Here is a 22,359-nt window from a genome sequence, read left to right as displayed (position 1 = left end):
AAAATTTAGGGATGCAAATTTCTCGAGACAAAGGAAGAAAGAAGCTATTCCTAAGTCAGTCAGTTTATCTGAGCAAGGTGTTAGAACGTTTTGGTATGACGAATTCAAAGGCCGTTCTCACTCCACTTGCAAGTCACTTCAAGCTGAGCAGCAAGCAGAGTCCTCAAACTGATGAGGAAAAGGAAGACATGGAGAGGGTGCCATATTCGAGTGTTATAGGCTGTCTAATGTATGCGATGGTCTGTACACGTCCAGATTTGGCTCATGCTGTGAGTCTCATCAGCAGGTTCATGGCAATTCCAGGAAGAGCTCATTGGTCAGCGGTGAAGTGGGTGCTGAGGTATGTCAAAGGCTCATTGAGTAAAGGTTTGAGTTATGGTGGAGCTGAAGCCCTAGTGGATGATGTAGCAGGTTTTGTTGATTCTGATTATGCTGGTAGCATTGACACCAGAAAATCCCAAACCGAGTACGTATTCACTATGTTTGGAACTGCAATAAGTTGGAGGGCAATTCTACAGTCAGTTGTGACTTTGTCAACAACCGAAGCTGAGTTTATTGCTATTACAGAGGCAGTAAAAGAAGCTATGTGGCTGAGAGGAGTCTTAACGGAACTTGGAGTGACACAGATTGATGGTTTGAAGATTTACTGTGATAGCCCAGGAGCTATACATCTGTCAAAACATCAAGTTTTTCACGAGCAATCCAAACACATAGATGTGAGAATGCATTTCGTCAGGGATGTGATTAGCACTGGTACTGTTCAGGTGGTGAAAGTGGGAACTGAGGATAACCCAGCCGACATGCTGACCAAATCTGTTTCAAGTAATAAATTTGAACATTGCTTGAAACTGGTTAGGATGGTCAGTGGTCCTTGAGTGTATTTTCTTCACTAGTTGATGGAGTGAATAGAAAGACAAGGTGGAGATTGTAAGTCGTTGTTTTCTATCACTTGCTGATGATGATGCTGAGTCAACAAGTCAGCGTAATTGTAAGTCAACCCGTCAGCAAGAGTAAAATCAAGAAGTCGGAATGCTGAGTTATCAAGTCAGCATGGCTGTGGTCAGCATGGTACTGAAGTGATAATACAGGTCAACATGGTCTTGCTGTGTTACCACTGGTCAGTAGGTCTTGCTGAGTTTGTACATTTTTTGAGTAAGGATATTTTGGGTATTTTCACAACTTTGTAAAGGCTATAAAAGGTCTGGGTTGGGAAGTAGTTTCATACGAGAGATTCTTAGACTAAGTCATAAGTGTACACTGTGATAATCTGAATTGGGGATTGGGAAAACACGAGAGTTTCTGGAAAAGGAGAAACTGTTTCAATCTTGTTGTAATCTCCATTGATTAGTGAAGTTGCTGGATGTAGGCAGTTAAGCCGAACCAGGGTAAATTCTGTGTGTATTCTTTTGATTGTTGTTTCAAGATCCAATCTGTGATCTTTGTGTACTTTGTTTCTCTATGTGGTTGATTGATCGTTCGAAGCGTAGTTCAACAATTGGTATCAGAGCTAATCAAGAATAGAGCAATGGGTTTTACAAAGATCGAGATCGAGCGTTTCAATGGTAAGGGAGATTTTGCTCTATGGAGACAGAGGATGAAGGCAATCTTGGTTCAAATGAAGGTTGCGAAGGCTCTGAAGGGCGAGAAGGAATTTCCGGCGACAATGACGAAGGAGGAGAAAGAAGATCTTCTTGAATTGGCTTACAGTACGATCGTCCTGTATCTTGGCGATAAAGTGCTAAGAGAAGTTTCGAAGGAAACCTCAGCTGCTGGGGTTTGGCTCAAGCTTGAACAGTTGTACATGACGAAGACACTCACCAATCGGGTTTATCTTAAGGGGAAGCTTTTCGGCTTCAATTGTAATTAATTTCATTTTTTATGCTTACTTTGAACATATGTATTCAAACCTTGATTCATATCAATAAAATGCCAAATGTTTACCAAATCTTGTGTCAATTTCGCACCTTTAATTTCCTTTGTTTTTACCCATTTTTTACTCAATCGCATTAGCTTAAATAAAACAATTACCTAGCAAAGTTTCTATAACGGTGCTAGAGACCCAAAAGGGACTTTTTCAATCCTTGTGTCCCTCTCCAATCGCTTTATTTAGAATTCAAGTTTTGGCGCGCAATTCTATAAACTTAACCATTTTAACTGAGAAATAATCTTCTCTAGCACGCCCGCACCCTAACCACACGTGACAAGGTTGAAAATTAGCATATTCACAAAATATAGCTAACATTCATGTTTGGAAAATAGCCGTTAGCGGATTACATTGGCTCTATTTAGAAAATAACTATTAGCTAATTATTTTTTTGGTTAGCTAATTTGACTAGTTTTTTCAAAATTACTAGCTTTTTAGATCCAATAAACTCTTTCAAATATCTTTTTTTTACCAAACACCACTATTAGAGATTTGACTAGTTAAAACTATTAAAGTGAATCAAACTTTTAATTTTACTCAAAAACCTCCTTTTTTATTAAAGATTGGTCAGCGAGGAAGGGTAAGAGGCGAACATCCCAGCTATGCTGGCACCCCCACCACAGACCCAAAAAAAGCTCCAAACCAAATTTATTAAAAGAGTAAATAAATGTCATAATACGAAAAGGATAAAGAATAAAATGAAGCCAAAGTATTAGGAAAAACAATAAACTCAACGTCCTACACGATCATGAAAAAAGACCGATCCACAAAAATTCGGGACAACATCCCACCAAGTCGATGCTATTGTCGTCCGCCCATAATTTGCAAGCGAGTCCGCAACATAATTTCCTTCACGAAAAATATGAGACACCATAAAAGCCACAGAATCGATCTAATTTAAACAATTGAACCGTTTTTGTCTAAACAACCAAGGAACCGAACAAGATTTAGATTTGAACATCTGCATAATATATATTGAGTCACTTTCAAGCCAAATTTTCCGCCAACCTTTGCTGATAGCCATGTCAATAGCGTAACCAACAGCAGATAGTTTAGCAAGATCCTTAGCAAACATATAAAAATATTAATGCCTTCAAATATACATGTTATAATAGGCATAAAAAAGAATTGGAGAGTGTCGGAATATTTCGCTAAAAATGCTGATTCAATAAAAAAATTAATAATATAACTTTTTTTGAATGAAGGCTGGGACAGAGACGAGAGCCCAGGGGACTCGTCGAACCCAATATTATTAAAAAAAGTATAAAAGAATACATAGAGATAAAGATTCTAAAAGAAATGTAAGTGAGCAATATTACAACGATCCTCAAAAATAAAATGTTTGCAAAATTCTGGTGCAGATGGCCACCAGGTAATATCAGAAGTCGTTACCCCGTGATGGGCTAAACAGAGTGCGGCTTGCTTCCCTTCTCTATAGATGTGTGTGATATTAATCTCCATTGATGCTCCGCGGGCCAGACAACGAAGCCAATCTTGACGAATTTCCCAGGGAATGTTTGTCGACTTGGTACGAAGCATATGAACAGCAGTAGTAGAGTCCGTTTTGATCCATAGCCTGTGCCAATTCTTCTCCCAAGCCATTTCAATTGCAAAAGTGATAGCCTTAAGTTCCGCAAACATCGCACATGAGTTTGGAATTGGGAAGGCAAAGCAACCCGTGGCGAAACCTCTCGTAGTTCTGTATATCCCTCCCGCACCAGCAGGCCCTGGCGAGCCTAAGGCTGAGCCGTCAGTGTTTACCTTGATCCATCCCGCCGAGGGTGGGGGATCCAACGTACCTAGATGTAATTTGGTTCCGGAGGAGGTCTGATCCGATCAGTCAGAAGAGGCGACCAAGCAGCACAACATTCTCTGATAAAGCCCTGCAGCCGATTTACTGAATTTTGGATTGAAGGGAGCTCGCCATCAAATATGGCAGCATTTCTGCTGCGCCAAATGAGCCACAGGCAAGTGGTAATTGCAAGGTTCCAAGTTCTCCCCCAATGGCGTCTTTCCATAAACTGTAGATTGCTGAAAAAATCGTTAAACGAACTTGAGTAAGGGAGACTGATGCCGAAGTCATCCGCAATTGCACGCCAAAGAGCGTTGCTGTAGACGCAATCCACAAATAAATGAAAAATGTTTTCAACATTAGCTTTGCAAAGCTCACACCTGGGAGCTAAGGAAAAACCTCTGGTTTGTAGAATGTCTTGCGTTGCTAGCTTACCGTGGAGAAGCTCCAGCATAAAATAGATCGTCTAGGAGGTATGTATTTCTGCCAAATAAAACCGCCCCAATCCACTGAGATACAAGGAGGTATTAGGGTAGTGTAGCTTTCTTTTACAGTAACTTCTTTTGTAACAAATAAATTAATGTAAGGTCTTTTCTGATAAATTAGAAACATAAAAAATAATTCATGAAATGTATTCAATCCAAATAAAATCCAATAATTAATAAAATCATTTAAAATCACATAATTTTAAAATAAGCTAGTCAAATTGAAAAAACAAAATATTATATGAATGACAACAATGTTAGAAATTATACTAAAAATATGCAATATCCTTTTTCTATCAAATAGTAAAATCATAATTTCCAATGATTTTTTATCCAATTTGCCAGTTGGACTATATTCACTCGTAGTTTAAATTTAAAGATTATTTAAATAGTTTTTGCGCTATTGTGAAAATTAGGCTTAAATCGTGTTCTGTAGTGGTTAAATTGATTGAAACAAATTAATTTAGGAGAGAGTAGTTAGGGTTACACAATTTAGAAAGACAAATAAGATAGATAGAGATAAGATTTGATAATCTGATAATTTAAAATATTTAACTGTAATTGTCTTAGAGATCAATATAACACCTCCACAAGTCGATAGTGAGGTTGTATATTTAATCGAGAACCTAGTGTTTGAAATCGAGCACTAGTCAGAGGCTTGGTAAGAACATATGAAACTTGATCATCCGTTGGTATGAAGCGAACATGTAAGAAATCTTGTTTGAACTTGTTCCCACGCAAAGTGAAAGTCAAGCTCTATATGCTTGGTTGATCTGGCATGGAACACTGGATTTACCGTGAGATAAATGGCTCCAATATTATTATACTAGAGTTGAACTGGATGTGGAATGAGATACCCAAGATCCTCAAAAAGAAATCGAAGCCAGAGAAGTTCGACGGTAGCATTTGCAATTGCCTTGTATTCACACTTCGTTAAGGAACGAGCTATTGTGGGTTGCTTTATAGTATGCCAAGCTATCAAAATGTGATCTAAAAAAACACAAAACGCTCCTGTGGATCTTCTATCATCCGGACACCCTCCCCAATCACTATCTGAGAATCTATATGGACCTAATTGATTGGAGACGAAGAAAGTGTAATACCATATTTCAGAATGCCTCACGCTTAGTACATGATAACATCGAGATATTATCCTGAGGACCAAAGGGGATATTCACCTCAAAGTACGCCACGTAGTGATCCCCAAAGGGAAGCTGGCTGGCGAATCTCCACGGGTCAGCTCCAAGAGATCCGCTGGCGGACCTATAAGGCGAATCTCTCCATTCGCCTCTATAACGGCTGGCCGCCAACTCGGCCATAAAAGATCATTAATAAGTTATTAATTAGCTAAACCGCCAGGTTAAGGATAACCCATAACCGCCATTAATGAAGCATTAATGGAGACTTTCTAGTTACCTGAAGGTTACAACTTCCCAGCTATATATAGCCCGATCCCCTAGGCTATCAAGGTACAAATTCTTACAACCCTTGTCAATTCAGTTGGTTTCCTTGATTCATCTTACTGACTTTGGCATCGGAGTGTCCCCGGCCGATCCCAACGGCGCCTCATAGGGAAGGGCTCCGATCAAGGATTTTTCCTCAAGTTATCATTGGTGCGGTGAGCATGGAATCCTTAATCAAACAAAGGGTTTTTCGTTCACGCTGAAAACGCAATGACCAATGGAGGTCAAAATCCCTCCACAGGGATTGAAACGCCGTTAGTTACACCATCTAGTGCTGGTCGCACCGATACAACTACTCCTATAACGCATGTCGACAGTAACATGCCTACAGCGGCTTTTATCAATATGTGTGCTCAAGATATTGAGGCGCGATATGGACTTGAGATAGGGAATCGCCTTCGAGCATACATGACTCTTCCTCCACGTTGGAGCACGACGTCTACATCGACCGTTTCATCTTGGCCTTTGTTAAACTTTGGCCTTGGACCAGGTGCCCATAGCTCTTCGTTCCTTCAAGCTCACAACACGGATTCCATGGTAACTTCCACGACATCAGGTGGCGAGCGACCAATTAATCGGGAGTTATTCCCTGGTGAAGGAAGTCAAAGAAATGATACGACCCTTCCTGGCGGGTCTGGGGGTCCGGGGTTGAATCTTGGTGGGTCCAATGTACCCAGGCGTCCACGGACGAATGTATCCCTTGGCGGATCTAAGGGGCCAACTCACAAGAAGCATAGAAAAGAGAAAGGTAGGCGGACAAGGTCACCTTCGCCCCGACGAGTGAGATCCTCCCGTCGTGGCAGATCGCCCCCATCTACTGGCCGTAGACGAAGTAAAAGGCCAGAAAAGACATCCCATGCAAGTGGACCACCAGCGCCGCTGCCTTCAGGAACTGTTGGGCACATCCCGTCAGGAGGCCAGGGGGGAGGAAATGGTCCGACTCCCCCAGGTGGAGGAAACGGAGGAGGAGGTGGTGGTGGAGGAGGAGGCGGAGGAGGAAGTGGACGCGGTAATGGAGGAAGGCGTTCGCCATCAGATCCATCGTCTGATTCAAGTTCTTCTTCTTCTTCCCCAAGCAGATCGCCACGAAGAGGTCGTCCAAGGGCGAATCCAGAAAATTTTGATGATAGAGTTAGAGCCCTGGTGCTCCGTATGAATGAAGAAAATGCTAGGCATAATCCATTCGCCAATAAGGATTCGCCTTTCGCATCTTGGATTGAGGCGGAGGAAACAGACAGAGCCTTTAAAATTCCCAATCTTGCGACATACACAGGAAATGACAATCCAGAAGCTCATGTTAGAAAATATCGAATACTGCTTAGACTCAACCGTGCCACCGAGCCCGTGCTCTGTAAAATGTTTGTTACCACACTGGGAGGCCTAGCCTATTTGTGGTTTCAATCTTTACCTCCAGGTTCGATAAACAGCTTTGATCAGTTGAGCCGGGAATTTTGTGCTAAGTTTGCTGGCTGTATTCCTCCAGTAGTGAAATCTGGGAAACTTTTTGAGTTAAAGCAAAAGGCGAATGAATCCCTTCGGGAGTACGTGGACACTTTCAACCAATTATGCATACAAATTGTTGATGTGGACATCTCCGTAGCTGTGGAATTCTTCGTAAGAAATACCACCTGTAAGAGTTTGCAGGAAGATCTCATTCGAAAGAAACCCACCAGTATGGCAGAGTTGATGGAGCGTTGTAAAGATTTTATTGAGGTGGATGACATTCGCCGAGGTTCACCGTCATCGCCAAGGAGGGACAAGGGCGAATCTCGTCCCCGAGATAGAGACAGAGACAAGCGTCAGGATTCTTCCTCTAGAAATAGGCGAAGAGATTCTAAGAACAAATCAACGTTTGTCACCTCTTTCACACCTCTTAATGCTTCTAAAAGTGAAGTCTTTATGTGGATCGAGAACAGTCAATACAAACGGAGCATTTCATACCCCGAACCGAAGGGAGGGGAGTACACCAATAATGGTAAAAATCCTAAAAACTATTGTAAGTATCACAGGAAAAATGGCCACGACACTGATGCATGCTGGGAGTTAGCTCGAGAAATTGAGCGTCTCATAGAAAGGGGAAAATTGGATCGGTTCATCCAAACTGAAGGCAAGAGAGGAGATGGTGACAGACCCAAGGAGGACCCAAAGAAGAAAGGAAAGGGTACCATCAATGTCATAGCGGGCGGACCTGGGTACCAGCCAACGTTAAAAAAGGCAAGGACTACCGCCCTTGACAGGACGTCGTTAAATCGCCCCTTTTCCGATGCAGGTCCTGAGATACCACCCCACGCAGATGCACTGGTCGTCACTATGATGGTGGAAGGCTGGGAGATGAAAAGGGTAATGATTGATACTGGGAGTTCATGCAATGTCATCACCAGAGGAGCTTTCGCCAAACTCATGATTGATCCTGTTCAAGTGGAGCCAACCGTGGTCGATATCTTAGGAGTGACAGGACATACTATTCAAACAAAAGGCCAAGTTACTTTGGACTGTGAGCTTACAGACGATGATCAAGTTTGGAGGGGAGATTTAGAATTTTCGGTCTTAGATGGTCACTTAGCTTACAATATCATCCTCGGACGGCCTTTCATCTCCGAAGTTGCAGCTCTTATCTCCATTCGCCACTTAACACTTTACATTCCCACGGCCAAGGGAGGTGTAATGATCAAAGGTAGCCAAAAGGTGGCCCAAGAGACGTATTCGGCATCACTAATGATTCGCCCTCAATCTAAGGAGGAAGATGAGGAGGAACGCGTAACGATGGCCTTGGGCGAGACCGAAATGTACCTTATGATGGATGAAAAGCAAGTGCGAATGGCCAAAGGGCTCAAAGATGAAATTAAAAATGCAATCACCAAAGTGCTCCACGAGGCAGAAGATGTCTTCGTATGGAAGGATGGAATTCTCCCCGGAATCAGCCCAGACGTAATCACTCACAAGCTCAACATTGATAAGGATGCAGTTCCTGTGGCTCAGAAGCAGAGAAATCATGGCCCGGAAAGGCAGAAGGTGATAGAGGAAGAGATCGCCAAGCTCCAGAAGGCGGATGCCATTGAGGAGGTGCTTTACACTCAGTGGTTGGCGAACGTCGTTTTGGTGAAAAAAGCTGGCGGATCTTACCGCATGTGCATTGACTTTACAGATCTCAATAAAGCTTGCCCCAAAGACAACTATCCTTTGCCATGTATTGATATGCTTGTAGATGGAACTGCCGGTCACGCAATGTACTCCTTTACTGATGTGAAGTCAAGTTATCATCAGATCCCTATGGAGCCCTCGGATAGAATCAAGACCTCGTTCGTAACACACCAAGCCACTTATTGTTTCAAAGTTATGCCCTTTGGGCTTAAGAACGCAGGTGCAACTTATCAGAGGATGATGAACAAGATATTCGCAGATAGTAAAAGGGGTAACTATTCTATCTATGTAGATGATATGATCATCAAAAGTACGACCATAGAAAAGCATGCGGATGATATAAAGGAGGTACTGGACGTACTCCGACGCCACAACATTAAGTTGAACCTAGAGAAGTGCACTTTCGGGGCAACATATGGAAAATTCTTAGGGTTCATGATCAGCGAAAAAGGAGTTAGTCCAAATCCTGACAAAGTTAAGGCGGTTCTGGAAATGCAAGCACCGCAGAATATCAGAGAAGTACAACGCCTTAACGGGCGTATCATAGCCTTGGGCAGGTTTATCTCTTGTTCAGCCCGCAGATGCCAGCCCTTTTACGAAGTCATTAAGAAGCAAAAGGCATTCGAGTGGAATGAGGATTGTGAAAGAGCCTTCGAAGGAATCAAGCGGTTCCTCACGGAGCCACCCATGATGAGTCGACCTTTGAAGGGAGAAGACCTCTACATGTATGTATCGGTTACGGACAAAGCCGTATGCACGGTCATGATACGAGAAGAGGATGGCCAGCAGTTTCCGATTTATTACGTGAGCAAGGTTCTGAAAGACGCCGAAACCAGGTATTCAAAGCTTGATAAAATGGCACTGGCTGTTGTAACCACGGCAATCCGCCTTAGGCCATATTTTCAGGCGCATACTATAGTGGTTCGAACAAATATACCAATGAGAAAGGTGTTGCAGAAACCAGACACTTCGGGAAGGCTAATGGAATGGGCAATCCGCCTGGGCGAATTCGATGTGAGGTATGAAAGCAGGTCAGCTTTAAAGAGTCAGGTCCTGGCAGACTTCGTGAATGAATTCACTAACGAAGGGATAGATCATCCCAAGCCTCCGATAGAGGAATGGTCAATGTACACCGATGGTGCCTCCTCGGCGGATGGAGCTGGCGTAGGCGTTGTGATCAAGGGTCCCCATTTCATAAAATTATGATACGCAGCAAAATTAAATTTCCATGCCACTAATAATGCTGCTGAATATGAAGCTCTGATATTGGGATTACGCCTACTCAAAGAAATCACTCCGGAGCGGATCGTGATCTATAGCGACTCTAAACTAATGGTCAACCAAGTAATCAAGAATTACGAGGTGAAAGACGAGGTTCTGGCCAAATACGTAGCGAAAGTCAAAAAGTTGCTGGATCACCTTGAAGCTAAGGAAACTAAATGGGAACTGATTCACGTACCGAGGGAGTCCAACACAGAGGCGGATAATTTGGCCAAAATGGCCTCTTGTGAGGAGAACTGGACGGATCCGGATTGTCCCTTCGAAGTTAAAATAGCTCCAGCATTCGCCTCAGAGGAAGTTTCTCTACTCACAACAGTGGAAGATGATTGGAGATCAGTCATCCGCCAATATCTGCTGAATGGAACCTTACCTGAGGACAAAGAAGAGGCACGGTAGATAGTTAGGAGAGCGGCTTATTTCTCCGTGATCAATGACTGCCTTTACAGAAAGTCCTTTAGTCATCCTTGGTTGAAGTGCATTCTATCGGAAGAAGGACAACAAATCCTCAAGGAGCTACATGAGGGATCATGTGGGGCACATGAAGCATCCACCACCATCTTGAAAAAGTCCAGGTTAGCAGGTTTCTACTGGCCCACGGCTGAATTGGATGCCCAAAAATTGGTAGAATCTTGTCACAATTGTCAGATTCATGCGAATGAATCACATACTACCAAACACATTCAGAGGCCAATCATAGAAGGACGTCCATTCGCCCTCTGGGGAATAGACATTATCGGCCCATTTCCTCCGACTCGCCGGTAGAGAAGGTACGTGGTAGTGGCAGTGGACCATTTCACCAAATGGGTAGAAGCCGAAGCTGTTTCCTCCATTACTGCAGAACGAATGGTGGAATTCGTCAAAGACAACATCGTAGGAAGATACGGTGTTCCACATACCATCATCACCGATAATGGAACACAGTTCAACTGTGGAGAATTCAAGGCTTTCTGTGAGGGGTTGGGCATCCTGAACAGATTCGCCTCCGTTTATTATCCCCAGTCCAATGGAATGACTGAAGTTACCAATCGGACGATCGTGAAGGGGATAAAGAAGAGATTGGGAGAGCATGATAAGAAGTGGGCGGATCAGCTGACAAGTGTTTTATGGGCTTATCGCACCACCCCGAGGACGGCTACGGGGGAAACACCATTCGCCCTTTCTCATAGCGTTGAAGTCGTTATTCCAGTCGAAATACAGGTCCCCAGTGATCGAGTGGCCTTTTATTGTGAAGAGGACAACGACAAACGACTAAGGGAGCACTTAGATCAGATAGAAGATCGCAGGGATCAATCCTATGTGCGCATGGCAGCATACAAACAGCGGATTGCGGCTTACCATGATAAAAATGTCAAGCTTGTGGATCTAAATGTGGGAGATCTTGTGCTCCGTAAAGCTGATAAAGTCCAATCTCAAGAAGGCAAGGGCAAGTTAGGACTCAACTGGACAAGTCCATATCAGATAGTGGACAAGATTGGATCTGCCACATTTAAAATACAGGACATGGAGGGCAATACATTGCCATGCACATGGAACCTCCAAAATCTCCGCAAATATTTTGTCAGAAAATGAAGTGTATATACGGTCTTGAGTACTCTTTTTCCTTTAATAAGCTTTTTCCCATGTGGTTTTTCTTATTAAAGGTTTTAATGAGGCTCACCTATAAGACCTACTTGCTGTATTAAGGCATTTCTCCCCTTAATAAACATCATATTATCTGTGTTCTTTTTATTGTTTACTGCAGCAATATCAATATTCCAGTCTTAAAAAGAGGGGGGCATCCAACGCTCTCCACATTTACAATGTATCGCTATCTTAGAGATACGTCCTCAATGCCTTTAAAAACATAAGAAGATCAATCTTGTGAGTGGATCTCAATCTCCAATAGAGTTAAAACGATCCTTGGACGCAAGGTCTTTACACTCTCTTATCCTTTCCAAAGAAGGATTCACAAGTCCTACGGGCGGATCATTTCACCTCAAAGATAGGTAGCAAATTGATCCCCTGGGCAGCTTTACTTCCTCTAGAAGGAATAGAACAGCTTCTAACCTTCACAAAGGTTCATAAAATGGAGTATGGCTGGCCACCTACTTCAAATCCTAGATGCCTATATATTTCCTTACGCAAACGTAAAGGTAAAATAACATAGCTTCCATAAAGGATCAAAACAAATTGTACTTAAAAATGTTTTTACAATGTCACAAATAAAAGCAAGCTAAACAACAATAGGAGCATCCTCCTTTGCGCTTTCTTCGCCCACAGAGCTTGCTTGGGGATCCTCCTTCTCCACATACGCAGACACGCCATCAAGAGATACCTCCTTATCCACCGAAGATGTGGGACCAAGGGGAAGAACCTGATCAGGAATTGGTTCTGCATCCGCCTTGAGGGGCACTTCTTCAAGCTCATCCGCCAAGACCGTAGTAGAGGGTTTGGTTTCTTCCACAGGCCCATTCATCCATCTCCGAACGTAATCATGGAGGTACTCCTTAGCGTCTAACATTTTATTGAACTTCACCACATCTACTGGTTCGGGGACGGCGAATTGCGGATCGGTGAAGTTAGTCTCAGGATGCGCCAAGGAGAAGTACGCCATAAGCATCTCGCCATAATAAAAGGCTTATTCACCCGCCATGTATTCAGCTTCTCCAAGGGCGTCTTCATGGCTTTTGGCATCAGACACAATCTTTGCCTTTAACCTCTTAATTTCCTCATCCCTGAGAACTAGGGCGGCTGTGGCGGAAGCAAGGTTTGCATTCGCGGAAGCAAGACCTGCATTAATAGAAGCGATAGTGGAATTGGCTTCCACTATCTCTTTCTCTAGCCTCTCGATAGTTGCCTTATCCGCCACATTCTGAAGGAGCTCAGTTTCCATGGTACGTAGGCGAGCATACAACTGTCCAAAAACAAACGATTCAATCAAAAGGCAAAATGGATTAAGGAACTAGTATTGTCTGCATCCTTTCTAAAGAAACTCACCGAAAGGAGCTCCGTCTTCCCCTTTTGGGCATGAATTGAACCAGGAATCTGATTATAGTTCCTCTGCACTTCGCCCACCTGACCCAAGGCCTCATCCAAATCATTTAGGATGGATTCGTTCTCAAAAGAACCTTGGGCTCCCAATTTGGCGGACCAGTATCCACCAATATCGGGCTTCGTCGTCTACACAAACATGAAAGGCTCATACTCCGGTCCAAAACTTGATGAACAAAAGGAAATCAAAGGTAAATCTACCTGTGCAATTTCCCCAGCAGGCCTGGCGGACCTCATGGCATCAGCCATAAGCTTAGGAACTCCAGTGGTGTTGGGTTTCCTCCTCTTCAACGGCGGCTCAACCCCTGTTTCAGCCGGACGTTTGCTAGTAACAATCTGGGGATTCGCCGCTTGATCCTTTTTGCGTGCTTCAGCCTCCAAAAACTTCCTGCGCTTCTCTACAAGAGCGTGATTGGCCTTAGATAAACCCCTGCCAAAGAAAACATTAAAGTAATCAAGGTTCATGAAGAAATGGAAGGTACCTTGGTCAAATTGTGTAATCTTTGAGTAAACGAATTGATCCCCTTCCCGGCGAATCAATGGGATATCACTCATCATGAAGGCTAAGGCATCAGCATATGTCCATGCATCCACCTTGATTTGCTTCATGAGCTCCGCCACCTTCTCATCACTATCCGTTAGGATACGCATGTCACCTGCCATATATAGCGGCCTGGGATTCCAGACTGAAGGAAAACCCAATGGTTCGCCATCCTTTATCTTCATGTAGAAGAATCTCTCATCCCAGCAATGAACATTAGACATTTTGTCGCTAAAGGGCGAATATACTCCGAACTTGGCGAACGTGAGATAAGATTCGGACTTCCTTTTTGAGGGTTTGTGAAAAGCTCTAAAGATATGGCCCGTATATACAACTCCTAAATTCGAGGCAAGATAGCAGTCTAAAGCGATGTCCAACCAGCAGTTAGGATGTAGCTGGCTGACTGTGATGTCAAAGTAAGAGAGGATGTCCGCCATCATCTTTGGAAGAGGAAGTCGAAACCCTCTCTCCACATGACTACAATACACTATAAGGAAGCCGCTAGGCGGACAAGAAGGACATTGATGAGATGCGGCGAGCTGAGTCTCATAATTTTTAATCCAGGGAAAGCGATCCGCCAGATCCACTAGATCTGCGACACTCATACGAGACGGAGTGGACTCCGCTCGAGGATTCTTTTTCCTAGGAGGAATCGAAGAAGAGGCCATTGATCCCGGAAACCACCTATGGGCACCGGCCGGAACAGCGCCGGAGATAGAAGTAAAAAGGGATGGATTCCTAGTGGAACGAGTCTGATAATGATTACATGCCGAGTTATTAAACTCAGCTAAATCGGAATTAACCGTGTCCTCGGAAGAATGGGAGTTCTCCGACGACGAGGTGGTCCAGCTAAAATCAACTTCTATTTCAGGATGGGAGGTTGAATTAAAAAGTTCTGAAGTTGATCTAGAAGATGAAGACGAACTTCTAAACATCCAGGAAAAAGTTAAGCGAAAGAAAATGAACTTACATGAGAAATCGGAAGCTTGGTGCGAAACTCTGAAGAAATCCCAGAAAAAGCTTCGAGCGCAGGAGAAAAATGAAGAAATGAGGAAGAAAGAGAAAGCGTAAGAAGAAGAAGAGAGTTTTCTCCTTCCTGGGACAGTGTGTCCACTACACGTGTCGATCGTCCAATGGCATTGAATAGTGTGCTCATTAATGCAAGTGTTTATGACGGCGCGCAGAAGTTCAAAAGCCCTAAAGGACTTTAAGGGCATTTTAGGGGGGCTTCTGATAACATCGAGATATTATCCTGAGGACCAAAGGGGATATTCACCTCAAAGTACGCCACGTAGTGATCCCCAAAGGGAAGCTGGCTGGCGGATCTCCACGGGTCAGCTCCAAGAGATCCGCTGGCGGACCTATAAGGCGAATCTCTCCATTCGCCTCTATAACGGCTGACCGCCAACTCGGCCATAAAAGATCATTAATAAGTTATTAATTAGCTAAACTGCTAGGTTAAGGATAACCTGTAACCGCCATTAATGAAGCATTAATGGAGACTTTCTAGTTACCTGAAGGTTACAACTTCCCAGCTATATATAGCCCGATCCCCTAGGCTATCAAGGTACACATTCTTACAACCCTTGTCAATTCAGTTGGTTTCCTTGATTCATCTTACTGACTTTGGCATCGGAGTGTCCTCGGCCGATCCCAACGGCGCCTCATAGGGAAGGGCTCCGATCAAGGATTTTTCCTCAAGTTATCAGTACACTTCCAGTGCTCATCAGTAAGACTATGAAGAAACTGCAATAATATGTTTACTGTAAACACAATTTGGTCGTGTGAGAGTGAGATATTGCAGTGCACCAACAATGCAATAATTCAAATGGGGATTGTTGGACTTAGTCCTAATATAAATTTATAAAAGTATTATGTTGGGCTTGACCCAAATTTGAAATTTGATAAAACTGTGACCCGTAACCACTATTTTTAAATTGAGATATTGCAATGCACCACCAAAAACCGTAATCGTAACCATTAACCACTATCTTTAAAATAAATTGCTAAATACCGCCCTTTTTTACGAGTTACCGCCCCATTTGAAATTTTTTTCCATTTTTCATAATTTTGATCAAAAACTAAAAATTCTCTCTCTAAAATTACAAACCCGAACAACAATAATTAAAATTATCAAAATAATTGATATATGACAACCCGAACCCCGAAAATAGATGAATATAAGTCAGAACATTTTTTTTCAAAAAAATCATGAACATAATGCATATTTTTCGTGACGATTTTGCATTTTTCGTCACAAAAAATAGAGAATTTTATATTTTTCGTCACAAAAAATTGAACGATTTAACATTTTCTGTCACTAAAATATAAAATTTGTGCCTAGGCCCAAGGTGGTTGATCCGCCCAGCCTATAGCTGGATGGATCCACCACCCGCTCGGCCAATGGCTTGGACGGGTGAAACACCCGCCTAGCCAATGGCTTGGGCAGGTGGTGGATCCGCCCAACCTATGGCTGGGCGGATCCGACACCCGCCTAGCCAACATTGGCTTTTTTTTTCAAAAATTCAATTTTTTATTAAAAGGGTAAAATTGTCCAAATAGGAGCGGTAAAAGCAAAAAGAGAGCGGTAAATAGCAACACCCTCGTACCATAGTCTATTGGTTTCAGTTAATCTTATTTTTCGATTCGGTTTCAGTTTGGTTTTTTCGATTTTTTGAATTTTTTTGTTCACCCCTACCAAGTGGTACCCATTTTTTGTAGAAGCGTTAAATACCTAAAAGATGTGTGTTTGACTTTGACTTTTGACCACCACACGCGCACATAATACCGATCTATCCGACCTGGATTGGTTTGCACATAAATATTTTTTTGAGAATTTTTTATTTAATTCAATAATTATTTTTATTTATTTATTTTACTAGGTCTTCCATCTTTCTTTCCCCTTACCCAAAGGACCTCTTATTGAATAATATATTCCTAATCATCATCCGATTTTGAGCACTGGTTTGCAAAAAATAGAATAATGTTGTTTTAGGAATCGACTAATTGAACCCTATATTACGGTAATGTATAAGCTAGCTGCGAAAACCTATGAGTCTGTTTGGCTACTTGTTGTTTGTTGTTTACTGTTTCTGTTGTTGTTTGCCTTTCGAAAAAGCTACTTTTACAAAAAGCAGAAATTCTCTCCTTTTGTAAAAAGCTACTTTTCAGCTGTAAAAGGCAAACAAGAGGTATGTAACTAAACACCTAAAACTCTACATTTTAAAGTGAAAAGGTAAACAAGAGGTGAAAAGTAGGTAACCAAACACCCTCTATATCTCCTTCACATAATGCCTATTCTCTATGGGCTTTAGTCCCATTCCTTTCGATGATTTTTCAACTTGATCTCTATTTAACCCTTTGATTAGCGTATCCACTGTGTTATCCTTTGATCCAATAAAATCAACAGAAATAACACTTGTTGAGATCAGTTGTCTAACGGAGTTATGTCGACGACGCATGTGTCGAGGTTTACCGTTATATATCCCATTCTATGCTCTCTTAATCGTTGTTTGATTATCACAATGTATACAAATTGTGGGCACAGGTTTGGGCCACATAGGAACATCCTCCAAGAAGTTTCGTAGCCACTCGGCTTCTTCTCCTTCTTTATCTAAAGCTATAAACTCAGACTCCATAGTGGATCTTGTTATAATTGTTTGCCTTGAGGATTTCCAGGATACTGCTCCTCCTGCTAGAGTAAACACATATCCACTCGTGCCTTTGGAATCTTTTATATCAGATATCCAACTTGCATCAGAGAATCCTTCTAACACAGCAGGTTCTCTCGTATAGTGCAATCCATAATCACGAGTATATCTTAAATACCGAAGTATTCTTACAATGGCTTTCCAGTGGATTTCTCCTGGATTACTCGTGTATATACTTAAACTGCTGACAGTAAAAGCAATATCAGGCCTTATACAACTCATGAGATACATTAGGCTGCCTATAACTCTTGCGTATTCTACAACGCTTTCACCTTTATTTTTGCATAAATGTTGGCTAGTGTCGATTGGAGTTCTAGCGATACCAGAATCATTCTTACTAAACTTGCCAAGAATCTTATCCACATAGTGTGACTGAGTCAAGATGATACTGTTAGGTGAACGTTTGATTTGGATGCCCAAAATCACATCTGCGAGCCCCATATCTTTCATATCAAACCATGAGTTTAACATGTCCTTGGTACTCTTCACCATCTTGTCATTACTTCCAACAATAAGTATGTCATCAACATACAAACACAAAATGATATATCCTTCATTTGTAGTTTTGACATAAATACATTTGTCACACTCGTTTATTTGATAGTCGTTTGTCATCATGACATCATCAAACTTCTTATGCCATTGTTTTGGTGCTTCCTTTAATCCATATAAAGACTTCACCAATTTACAGACTTTTCTTTCTTGACCTGGAGCTACACAACCTTCAGGTTGTTCCATGTAGATCTCTTCATCAAGATCTCCATTCAAGAAAGCTATCTTAACATCCATCTGATGTATTTCAAGGTTCCGCAAAGCGGCGATTGAAAGTATCATCCTAATAGACGTTATCCTAGACACAGGAGAGTACGTGTCAAAGTAGTCAAGACCTTCTTTTTGTCTATAACCTTTTATAACCAATCTGGCCTTATACTTATCAATTATTCCATCTGTTTTCATTTTCCGTTTGAAAATTCATCTAGAGCTTAGTGGTTTTGTTACCGAAGGGAGGTCCACTACTTCCCATGTATGGTTTTGCAAGATGGAGTCAATTTCACTCCTTGTAGCCTCTTTCCATAAAGGGCTTTCCGTTGAGCTTACAGCTGCCTTGTAGGTCCGAGGCTCCGCCTCTACCATATAGGTTAGAAAATTTGGACCAAATGATTTTTCTACCCTAGATCTATTACTCCTTCTAGGCTCAGCCTCTTCCTCAATTTCAACATCAGTTTCTTGTTGAGGGTCCTGACTGTTATCATCAACAGTTTCTAAAGCCCGTTTGGGTCTGATAGCTCCCATTTGTATAAGGTTTTTAGGATCATTTTAGCCCATTTTTGCTTTATTTCCTTTTAATTTTATTATCGTTTTGTTATCTTTTAGTTAGAATTAGTAATTTCTATTATTTTTGGCATTTTCCGCGTTTTCAGGTGTTTTTAGGCCTATTTGAGCATTTCCGATCCAGACCCAAGCCTGTGGAGCATTTCCGGACTATTCAGGGACCGTCGGAGCACATTTGGGATTCGTCAAAGTTATATCAAGTTTTTTTTAAAGTTTTGTTTTTGGTTTATTGAACTTAATTAAAAAAACAAAACCAGCAAACTTTGAAATGAAAGAACCTACAGAAAAATAGAAGCATACATCTTATTGTTGTTTAAACATTATATTGTCTTTTGGAAAAATCAGAAATATTTAAACTTCTGTCTTAAGAATGTTAGAAAATGATTAAACCAAGAACAAATAAACACAAAAAGAAACATGAATAGTAAATAATTAATTAAAAAGGAAAAAGTTTAGACAAATCAAAGGCATGTATTAGCAGTTTCCTTAAGACAGATGTTGTCGCTATTAACAATCGTCTCCCAGGATAAAACAGATTACGCAAGCGAACTCTTACCGAGTGTATAATAGCTATCTCTGGAGTAGAACAAAACAACAGGTACAGATAGCAGAAATGATTCAGAGAATAATATTTCAAAGTATATCAATCTGACAGTTCCATCATGTATATATAGAACTTGAATGGACATGTCTGTTCTCTAATGAACACGACTATTCATGAACGAACAAGACTGTTCATGAACTGACACGACTAATCATGAACGAACACAACTGTTCATGAACAAGGATGACTATTGGAATTTATACTAATTTCATTTATATATAAATTTTCCAACAAAAATATTAACCGGCTCTTGGTTCTCCTAAGTTTACTTCAAGTCTCCCCTGATGTCCACTTTAGAAAAATATACTTAGACGTAGCCAATTAATATATTAAAAATAATTAAAAGCCAAAAAATTATTTATGGTGCAAACAATTATCCCCGCAAGCATGGATTTGACAAACGAACATTTATGCTTGGTTGCTAACAAATTTTTTAGACTCCGTAAAATTGGAAATGCATAAAGTTAAAAATAAAATAAAATAAGACAAAATTAAATATTTAATTGAAATAAAAGACTAAGTATTTAATCTTACACATGAATTAGAAACCGTAAAAGAAAAGCTAATCCTAATTACAATTTTAACAAAATTAATTTCATTAGAAATAATAAGAGCTAGTCTTTCATTTTTATTAAACAACAAAAAGATAACACCAGGACCCAAAAATTATTTAGTAAATAAGAGTTTCAATTGTGAATAGGAGTTGAAAATAACTAACTAAATAAATAAATATCAATAGGATGAATTCAAAACTAAACAAACAACGGGTTAATCAGATAGAAACAAAAACTAAAATATAAAATATTCTAACCTTTGTATCATCTGTTTACCTGGATCAGATCCCAAAAGCTTGTAGAAGCAACTGAAGTTGCAGACCATTTGATCGAACTGGAGCCGAATGAGGATGATGGCCATTATTTAAAACCTCAAATGTTCAGTTACAACCGAGATTTTGAACCTGCGAGAAAATTTTTGAGCGATGTTTTTTTTCAGAAATATCCTTTTGGTGTTGAAGGCTATCATGGAATGACGGGTTCTGAATTAGGAGATTCATTGAATGATGTGATGAAAAGAATAGAATCAGCAATGAATAAATGTAAGGAATAGAAGGAGTCTGATGGAGGAGAAATATTTCGATGCTTTGAAGGAATTATTTACACTTTGATTAGATAGAAAAGGCTTGAGCATTTCAGGAAGCTTGTCCCGAAGAATCATCCATACAGACGGCTGAAATTTCAATCATCAACAATATTGTTTTTTTTTTTACAAATTGCAGGTTGTTCCCTCTCAATTGCAGACTGCTAATTTTTTATGAAGTCGTCCTTGGGGCTGCTGTATATATTATTACATGCACAGTCCCTATTGTGACGGGAAAGCTTGCTAGCATCCGAAATTAGAGGATGAATCAATCATTGATCGGGTTCCTTTAATCACGGTGCTAACAAGTTGTACGTGCATCACCAATTCTTGTTAACCAAGTTTCCATCATTCGGCTTGCTTATATGTTGGATTAGAGCTCTTGAACATAAGTCCATAACCAGTCCATGTTCTCACAAAGGGTTTGTCGGTGCCAAGAAGTAGAGGCCTCTGAACATAAGTGCACAACCATTACCTATTCTGACAAAAAAGTTTCCCGATGGGAAGGATTAAAGGTCGGATCAATCATCAATCGGTTTCCTTTAATCAAGGTGCCAACAAGTTGCTTTTGAGTGCATCACTAATTCAAGTTGTCAATAAAGTTGTTGTGGACATCGGTGCACTACCAATCCTTATTCTAACGATGGGTTTTCCAGTGCCAAGGAGCAGAAGTCGAATCAATCAATTCAATGGAGAAAATCAACATGATTCCAACAATGGGAAGGTAAATTGTCCTCAAAGAGTTTTATTTGTTAGATAGACTTGATAGACATTGATTGATGAATAAATTGCGGCCTTGCGGCTTGCTATTATTTTATTGCAAATAGAATAGCGGCTATAAGCCAGCTTTATAATTTTCAAATTAAAATTGCTTTGTGTTACATCAAATACATATTGCTTATATCCTATGGATGATGCTCCCTCAGTTCCCAAAGGATGGGATATAATTTCTTGAGGTACTTTCCATTGAGGAACCCTCTTATGTGGCTCCCCTTGCAAGTTGGCTAACCAATAAGAGTTTCCTTTTAGAACTTGGAAGACTTTGAATGGTGCTTCCCAATTTGGAGACCATTTTCCATATGCTCTATCTTTACTCCCAACTGGTAAGATGAGTTTCCAAACCATGTCTCCTTCTTTAAAGGTCTTTTTCTTCACTCTCTTATTGTATGCTCTGGTTACTTTCTTTTTCTGGGCGATCATTCGATCAAGTGCTTGCATTCTGGTTTCATCAGACTCTTCAAGTTCCATCATCATATAGCTTCTGTGTATTCTGCTAGAGTGAGTTCATTTTGTCTGGCTACTCTGAAGGATGGAACTACTACCTCCATAGGAAGCATGACATCATGTCCATATGTTAACGAGAAAGGACTGACGCCTGTGGCACTCATTTTTTATGTTCTGTGTGCCCATAAAGTTTCTGAAAGTAAGACATGTCATTCCCTGGGATTATCTTCGATCATCTTTTCAAGGATGTTGATGAGAACTTTGTTGGAAGCCTCGGCTTGACCATTAGCTTGTGGATAATGAGGGATAAAGTGCAAGAACTTGATTCCATAATCTTCCATGAAGTCCTTCATCTCTTCTCTAGTGAACATGGTTCCTTGGTCTGTAGTAATTGACTGAGGATCCCATACCTGTGAATGATGTTCTCCTTGATGAACTTCACAACATCTCTCTGGTCCACTTTCTTCATTGGTAAGGCCTCCACCCATTTTGTGAAGTAGTCTATTGTCACGATCATAAAGCTGTGCCCTTTTGATGATGCGGGATAAATTTTCCCTATCAAATCAATTGCCCATCCTCTGAAGGGTCATGGCTTGACGACTGCGTACATCTCATCTACAGGAACTCTTTGAATCTACCCATATCTTTGATATTGGCGGCATCCTTTTGTTAGGATTATTGCCAGTTAATCAACT

The sequence above is a fragment of the Euphorbia lathyris genome, chromosome 7 (assembly GCF_963576675.1).
Source record: "Euphorbia lathyris chromosome 7, ddEupLath1.1, whole genome shotgun sequence".
Classification (NCBI taxonomy): domain Eukaryota; kingdom Viridiplantae; phylum Streptophyta; class Magnoliopsida; order Malpighiales; family Euphorbiaceae; genus Euphorbia; species Euphorbia lathyris.
This window is presented reverse-complemented; position numbering follows the sequence as displayed.